Genomic DNA, 9,176 nt, shown 5'->3' with positions numbered 1-9,176 from the left:
TCGATGTGTATGTGGATTAGGTGGTAATGTTACTGAAATATCTAACAAACGAATACTGTTTCATCCTATTCAAAGAAAACTGACATCTGTTACTGGACAGGCTACTCGACTACCTTTATTTTGTAGCCGCATAGCGATGCACCTTGTTGATGAGGCACTACATCAAGTGGCCTCTCCCGATCTTTTCCACTTTAACATCATATTCAGTACAATTCTCAGAGGTGACACCCCAATTACCCTTATTTCCTCCAGCGTCACAACTCTTCAACCAACCAACTGACATAAGCATCAGAGGTCTGACCCAAAGATTGACAGAATCCAGAAGATGAGAGCATCTAGACCGATGGCCAAATTTTTTTTTCCTGTTGGTTCCAGGGCCAGACGAAGTAGGGACTGAGGAGACTCCAAACCCTTGTCACCAGACGTTAATCCCTAGGAGTGGAGGTGATCCTGTTGAAAGTCAGATTCCTGAGGCGCACGCAGACTGTACATTGCTGACAGGGTAGGAAGAAGAGGAGGGTAACTCTCAGGGCAAGAAGTGGGAGAACAGAAAGGATGATGATGAGGTTGTAGATCCCACTGGGTGTGAACCCAGAGGCATGCAGCTGAGAAGCTCAGCAGAAAAGGTGGAGGAGGAGGAAGACGAGGAGGTTATGTTGCGTCTTCTCGCACAGACGCACAGACACAGAGTTATGCAACCACAACAGCACTGCATCCTCAGCCACAGCTTTGGCTGTGGCCAGCAGCGGTCACGAGTCTGCAGTTTACATGGGCAGCAAAGGTTGCCTAGTCTTGGCCTTTCTTGAGACCAGAAAGGATGACCCAACCCACGTTATTTGCCAACTTTGCAAAAAAAAACTCAGTAGAGGCAAAAATTGCAATATTTTGACAACTACATGCATGAATCAGCACATGCGCAATCAACATGTGTTAGGCTGGGTTCATACCGCGTTATGGCAGTCCATTAGACGGACTACGTTACACAGCGGCATAACGTGGTGTAACGCAGTCCGTTAACGCTGCCATTAACCCCCATTATCGGGCGCATTGCTAATGCATGCCATTACCGGCATGCGCTAGCGATGTGCTGTCATTCTGTGATGGAGCCTCGGATGCGGGCTGCAGCATCTGAGTCTCTGTCACTGCTAGCACATATGAAGCATCTGCACTAACGGTATAGCATAACGCGATCGTGTTGAACGGGCTGCCTTAACGCAGTATGAACCTGGCCTTAGTCTCAGAATGCCACTGCATAAAAATGTGGTCTAGCAGGCTTCGTCAAGCACCAACCATCCCAACAACCACATTGGCTGCTTCTTTCTCCTCCATCACAGTGACATGTTTTCACACAGGTCTCTAGCCTCAGAACCTCCTTTTATTTACCCCCTACAGTCAGGGTGAGTGAGAGTCAGTCAGCCGTTATGGAAGTGGAGATGCCTGCTGTTTTTGTTTCACCAAGCACAAATGACTACCTCAGTCTGGGCTGAAGACTACAATGTCATTAATGGCTCTCTGGAAGGTGGCTGAGGCACCCTGCAAACCAAAAAGCATTCTAGTATATTGAAAACACCCATCAGATGTCGAAAAGTCTGTCTTCTCCTTGGCAATCTGGGACATGGGGATCTTCCAGTAGCCCTTTGTTAGGTCGAATGTGATGATGTACCTCGCAGGTTCAAGACTCTCAATGAGTTCATCGACATGGGGCATAAGGTACGCATCAAATTTGGATACTTCATTCAGCCTATGGTGGTTACAAGACCACCACTCATCACGTCGAGATTTGGTAGGAGAGCAATGGGACTCAACCATCCACATTTGGACTCATCTATCACGCCTATATGGCTTAAGATTCAAGCTTATTTGCTGCTCTGTCAGAACGTCATACTCCACTACCTGCCTATGCTCAGGCAATTCCGAGAACAGTTCACGGTTCATTTGCAGAAGCTGACGACACTCTGGTCCGGCATTAGAGTTTCCGCAATTGTGACATTCCACTTTGGCTTTGGGTCAGACTCCCAGGCAAGGAGCATTCAGCTGTTCCTGATCTCGCCAAAGCTTCAGCAAATTCACATGGTATACTTGGTGATGCTTCCTTTGTCCTGGCTAGTAAACCTTGTAATTGACCTCACCTAGCTTTTCCACCACATCGTATCGACCTTGCCACTTAGCCAGGAACCTGCTCTCGAACGTAGAGATAAGCACCAGTACTCGGTCCCCAGGCTAGAACTACCTCAGCTTTGCTGATTGATTATACGCCTTTAACTGTACTTTCTGTGGCAGGAGGAGATGTGCTTTCACAATAGGCATCATTTTCGACATTCTCTTCTGCATCTGGGGACGTGCTCTATGATACTCTGGTGGGTCGTGACCTCGGCTTCCCTGATTTCCTTGGCGATATCAGGAACCTTTGCACATGTCTCCCATACAAGAGCTCGAACATTGAGAAACCAGTGGAGGCTTGGAGAACCTCCCTGAGAGAGAAGAGCAGAAATGAAAGTGGATAGTCCCAGTACAACCATCTTTCTCAATGACCTTCTTGAGCATAGCTTTTAAGGTCTTATTGAAGCACTTCACTACCCCGTCGATCTGAGGAAGGTAGACATAAGTTCACAGCTGGGCAATCTGGAGGACCTTACACAGCTCCTTCATCACCTTGCTCATGAAGGATGTCTCTTGGTCCATCAAGATGTCCTATGGCAGGCCAGTCCCAGAAAAATTATGTACAAGCTCTTGGGCTACACACTTGGCAAATGAGTTACTTAGTGGTACAACCTCTGGGTAATGGTTTGTATAGTCCATAACAATCAGGAAGTACTGATGTCCCCGTACAGTCTTAACTAGGTGACCAACTAGGTCGATCACAGTTCTCTCAAATGGAGCCTCTATAACAGGTAATAGAACTATAGAAGTCACACGAGAGAAATGCAGTATAAAGTGCCAAAATAAAATACCATTTATTTAAACAAGGTTAAAATACTTATACAGAAAAAGTGTCCAAGGTAACTGCACTCCAAGCAAGGAAAACCATAGCAGATAATACAATCCAGTGCTAAGGGTGTTAGTTAGATGTAATATGCTCAGAGCCTGAAGTGACTAGTGCAAGGCTAAGGAATCAATTGTTTCTAGTATATAGGGCTCTTAATAGGGCAAATAAAGGTTTCACTTACATGGGTGGAGGGTCTGCATACGGCATCCCCGCTGCAGTAACAGAACTAATGAACTTCAGAAGTGGGAAGAGGGAGTGGTTACCTGGCAGGTGGGGTAGGTCCTACAATAATTTAGGATCTCCCGGTAGCATCCGTGCCAATAGAACTTCAGCATTTTCTTCTCTTGCACTTTTTCTACACCCATATGTCCCTAGAACATGTGAATGGGCCATGTCTAAAACTCTCCTCTGATAGGGACCTGGAACCAACAGCTGCTCCACGATTTCCCTTCTCCTCAATTTAGTTACCTGATACAACAACTTCCCATTGAGTGCAAAGTGTGGGAAACTGGTGTCTGCCCCCGACATTTGAGCAATTACTTTACAGATGGTAAGACTGTCAAACACCCCCTTTAAGGTATGTTCCCCAATTTGAGCAGTCCGAAAATTCTCTCCAGCAAATCTCACCTCAGAGAGGTTGGGCTCCTCGGTCACTGTCTCATTCTCCTCCCCAGAAAGGACACACAGGGGGAATTTTTCCAGCTTTGATTTTGACCTGGCTTCTTCCTGAGAGGTCGGGCTTTTGTCCGAGACACTCGGTAAGGCCCCCTTTTGCCATAAGTCCCCAAAAATGAAAAGTCTTGGCACACTATGATGGAATGTATCAAGGCCTGACCTCTTGGGACTTAGTACTGCAGCCTGTTCCCATGGTTTCTCTGGCCACAGTGTAGTCCTTGATGTCTGCGTGTATACAGCAAACACCCATAAATTTGTCAGGGATCAACTTCTGGGGAAGTGTAGCACTTATTTGGTTCACCAGACTTCCTGAGTCCAAAAGTCCAGGTATCATTATGCCATTAACTGACACGGAACATGCCTGCAGCCCCTTGCTTGGTTGACAGTCCACACTACAGGCCGGATAGGCGTACTAGGAACAATTCCGCCCTATAAGCAGTCCAGGATTGTGACATCACCAACAGAATATATTCCTAACAGCAGCCCTTGAAGGACCTTCAGTGGAATTTGGATGTCCCCCACTTGTGGTTCTATTCCCCCTCCATGGTAAGCCTGTCCCCTTTTTGGATATTCCAGTATGGGGAAGTGATGGTGTTCTGTTTCCCTAAGGATTTCTTGACAACCAGGTACATCTCCACTGGACCGACCAGGTCATCCACATTTTGGGGGGTCAACCTGGGCAACCCAAGTATGTACTGGCCTAGGAAGGGAGTGGATGAATCTGTCCATCACCACATGCTTGACCATCTGGGCTGGAGTGGAAGACTCTGGATGCAATCACTTCTGGACTAAATGAGAAAGTCAAACATCTGTGAGTGAGGGTTTGTCTCCAGCATATGCTCAGTGGAGGACTCGTTGGGCCCTAACCAACATAGTTACTCCCAGGTATGCCAAGATTTTGGTCATGACATATTCCTTGGCATCCTGCAGTGCTCAGTCATAATATACCTTTTTTGGGGTTTGCCTGTCAAATATGATGCCATCTTCTCTGCCCACTGCTCTGGCAGAAATCTCTCCCGACCAGCCACTCTCTCAAAAGCCATTAGAAATGCTTCCACATCATCCCTTGGGGTTATATTTTCCATGGCTCATCTTATCGCCTTCTGGGCATCTGAGTTATAAGCCCGACCTGGGGGTGCAGCAGTCGGTCTGCCCTGGATGGCATTCCACCACAGAAAGAGGAAAAAATCCTCCAATATTTGAGAAAAAAACAGAAACAGGCAGAGATGCTTACCTGTCTAAACAGGCCTCAATACAACTGCACTAAAAGAGTGCAGTGGACCCAAGTAAAATGGCAACTGCACAGGTGCAATAATACCTAATGAAACAGCCCTGTAGATGTCATGATCCCAGTGCAGGTTTTGACCTGCATGTCAGGGGTTAATGTCTTGAGCCAAATGCAGGCTTTGACCTGCACGCCTGGGGTTAATTATTGTGGCCTCTTTTCAGGGAGAGCTCCTTATAGCCCTGGGAAACTCCTATCCCTGTCAGTTATACTTTTCCTTTGGCCGAGTGTGGTGACCCCTGTGCGCCTGTACCTGTTCATTGTCTTCTAGCTTACTTATATGGTTCTGACCCGGTTCTGTCCCCCCGTTGTGTGTTTGCCTGTTGATTCTGTACTGTATATCTGGTTCTCAGGTTTCTGACTTCTTGGCTATGTCCTGACTATCCGTTCTGTCTAATCCTTCGTGCTTTGACCCCAGCCTGATCTATTTATGTCCCTGTCTATGCCCCTTGGTAACTTTGTCCCATAGTTACCATTCTAGGAGTTTTCCTGCTGCTCCTAGCTCTCTGGAGTTTAGGCCATGCCCCCAGCAGTCACGTGCTTAAGGTCCTGCTGGTCTGAAGCACACATCTTCACTGCTGCTGCCCACTCCTCAGGTATCTATGAGCACAGCTTGTCTTACTCAGGACATGCGCACTGGCTCAGTGAGCAAGTGCAGTGAGGTGTTCCTGACATTATAACTGACCGTGAACTTTTTTTTTTCCTTCCTCACTTCTGCAGCATGGACCCAATGCATGCTTTATCTGAGCAGGTGAAATGCTTGACTCGGTCACTTCAGAAGCTAAGTTTGGAACACCAAACTCTGGCCCAGTCCCAACGGCAGGTTGCAGACTCTGTTCAGGGGGTGCTTTCAGCAGGTGGGGAATAGAGATGTCATTTTAGTGCCACCCAAATCCCCGGTTAAGTTACCAGATACGTTTGCTGGTAACAAAAATGAATGTAGAACATTTAAGGAGGGCTGTAAGCTCTTTTTCTCCTTGAAACCCCGTTCCTATGGGGATGAGAAACAGAGGGTGGGGGTAGTTATGTCCCTGCTTAGGAGTCCCCACAAGCCTGGGCATTTTCTCTTTCCTCTTCTGCCCCCGAGAGAATTACTGTGGATGCATTTTTTGAGGCATTAGGGCTTATTTACGATGAGCCTCATAGAGTGCATTTGGCTGAGGACAAGGTGATGAGTGTCTGTCAGGGGGAGCACTCGGCTGAGTGGTTCTGTGCTGAATTTAGACATCAGACAGCCGAGATTTCTTGGAGTGATGCCGCCCTTCAGGGGCTGTTCCGTAGAGGCCTGTGTGAACATCTGAAGGATGCCCTGGCACTCCATCCTCCACCTGACTCCGTGGAGGATGCCATGACCCAAGCGGTTCGTATGGATCGCAGACTGTGGGCAAGAGGTGTTATGCAACTTGAAACATCATTATTCTCCAGTGGAGGTGAGACCCGGACTCCTCCAGTGGCTATGGAGGTGAGCGCTGTCACCTGTGAGAAGGAAAGAAGACGCCGCCAGGAGAAGCAGTTGTGCTTCTATTTTGGGAAATCTGGACATTGTAAGGACTGCCCCTCCTGTCCGTCATCCTCCAAGATGGAGGGAAATGACTAGGTCTGGGTAGCAGTCGAGGAGGCTACCCAGACCTTCAGGTACAATTTTCCTCACTTGAAAAAATTGTTTTTCAGGTGGAACTGAAACTTGGTTATGATCCTGTTCAGACTACTTGCTTTTCTTGACTGTGGTTCTGCTGTGAACCTGATTGATACCCGAATTATGACTCTTAATAAGAGAGGGACAGTCAGGCTTCAGGATCCTGTTAAACTTATGGCAAGTGACTCATCCCCTCTTACCCAGGACGGTATCTATTTTAGGTCTGAACTTTTTTCTCTAAAAGTGGGTCCCACCCATGTGGAAAAACTAAGCTGTCTTGTGTTAGATAACTTGCCTGCAGGACTGGTACTGAGGATGCCTTGGCCTCAATGCCATAATCCTACCATTGATTGGGTAACAGGGGAGATCACTCAATGGGGATGCAAGGATAAATGTTGTAACCTGGGACCTCTGGTTAACGCTGTTAAATCCATATCTGTGTCTGAGCGCTAAGCCATGAATGAGTATATAGCTGAAAGTCTCCGCAAAGGGCATATCATGCCTTCTGTGTCACCCGTGGCAGCAGGATTCTTCTTTGTGAACAAGATGGTGGTTTGCGGCCGTGCCTCGACTTTCGGGAACTTAATAAAATAACGGTTAGGAACACTTACCCGCTTCCCCTCATCCGAGACTTATGTAACTTGTTAACTGGGGCCCAATGGTTCTCCAAGTTAGATCTCCGGGGGGGGGGCCTACAATATCATAAGGGTTCGGGAAGGAGACGAGTGAAAAACTGCATTCCTCACATCAGAAGGACTCTTTGAAAACCTGGTAATGCCGTTTGGGTTAACTAATGCACCCACTATTTTCCAGAACTTTATCAATGTTGTGTTTTCTGACCTGATAGATCGTTTTGTGATCATTTATTTGGATGACATTTTGGTGTATTCCCCGGACAATCAGTCTCACTTGCATCACCTACGGACAGTTCTCCAGAGACTCAGGGAGAACCAATTGTTTGTTAAATTGGAAAAGTGTTCGTTTTTCATACAGGAACTGTCTTTTGGGGGGCTGATTGTGTGCTGTGAGGGGTTTCGTATGGATCCTAAGAAGGTACTGGTGATCGCTGACTGGGTTCAGCCTCGGGATCTCAAGGGGCTCCAGCGCTTCTTAGAATTTGCGAACTATTACTGGAGATTCTTTAAAGGTTTCTCACAAGTGGCTAAACCACTCACGGATCTTACCTGGAAGGGGGCTGATGTAAAAAATTGGTCTGTACTCGCTAAGGAGTCCTTCTCTGCTCTTAAGAAATGTTTCATGTCCACCCCGGTGTTGGTCCAACCAGACCCGTCCAAGCCATTCATTGTGGAGGTGGATGCTTCTGAAGTGGGTGTGGGGGCTGTGCTGTCCCAGGGTCCGGCCACCCTTACTAATCTCAAGCCCTGTGCCTTCTTCTCCAAGAAGTTCTCTTCAGCCGAGAAAAACTATGATTTAGGCAATAGAGAACTTCTTGCGGTCAAGCTGGCAGTCGAAGAATTGAGGGACTTTTTGGAAGGGGCGGCTCACCCTATCACTGTTATCACAGATCACAAAAATTTGGCATACCTTGAATCTGCTAAGAGGCTTACTCCTAGACAAGCCCATTGGTCACTTTTTTTCATGATTTCAATTCTCCATTACTTTTCGACAGGGGTCCAAAAATGTTAAAGCGGATGCCCTGTCCAGAATTTTTGTCCCAGTGTCTCCCCCCGAGCCGCCGTTCTCTATTCTTCCCCCAGGGGTGGTAGTGGCGGGGGTCTCATCAGAGTTGGAACAAGAAATTTTAAGGGCTCAGGCCCTAGCTCCGGCAACCAGGCAAGGGGATAAATTGTTTGTTCCAGATTTATTGCGGCCTAGACTTCTGCAAGAGTTTCATGAGTCTAGGCTGAGTGCTCATCCCGGTATCACGGCCACTAGAGAGGCAGTAGCCAGGGTTTTTTGGTGGCCTTCCCTGGGGTGCGATGTCAAGAAATTAATTTCTGCTTGTGGTATGTGTGCCCGTTCCAAAAGCTCGCATAACCGGCCGGCTGGGGAACTCATACCTTTACCGGTTCCTGACAGGCCATGGACTCATCTCTCCATGGACTTTATTACCGGTCTTCCACCTTCCAGGGGGAATACCGTGATCTGAGTGGTGGTGGATAGGTTTTCAAAACAGGCCCATTTCATTCCCTTGGCAGCATTACCTTCAGCAGAAACATTGTCAAGGTTGTTTGTGCAGCATGTGGTCCAATTGCATGAGGTACCCCTGAATGTGGTGTCTGACAGAGGTGTGCAGTTTGTGGCCAAATTTTGGAGGGCATTCCATATAAAATTGGGCATCTCACTCTCCTTCTCGTCGGCATATCACCTGGAGAGTAATGGTCAGACGGAACGCACCAATCAATCCCTGGAACAAATTCTCAGGTGTCTGACCAGGAGGATTGGTGTGATGCGTTACCGTTGGTGGAATTTGCTTTTAACAACCGGATGAGTCAGTCCACCAACCTGTCTCCATTCCTGATTAATTATGGGTTTAATCCTCATTTTTGGGAGTTTTCACGGGTGGATTCCCGTTGTCAAGGGGCAGAGGGGTCCGTTCAATGGTTGAAAAACCTCTGGGCTGAAGTCCAGCG

This window comes from Dendrobates tinctorius, unplaced genomic scaffold (genome assembly GCF_039654945.1).
Source record: "Dendrobates tinctorius isolate UK_male_01 unplaced genomic scaffold, ASM3965494v1 ptg000263l, whole genome shotgun sequence".
NCBI lineage: Eukaryota > Metazoa > Chordata > Amphibia > Anura > Dendrobatidae > Dendrobates > Dendrobates tinctorius.
Note: the sequence above shows the minus strand (reverse complement) of the source record.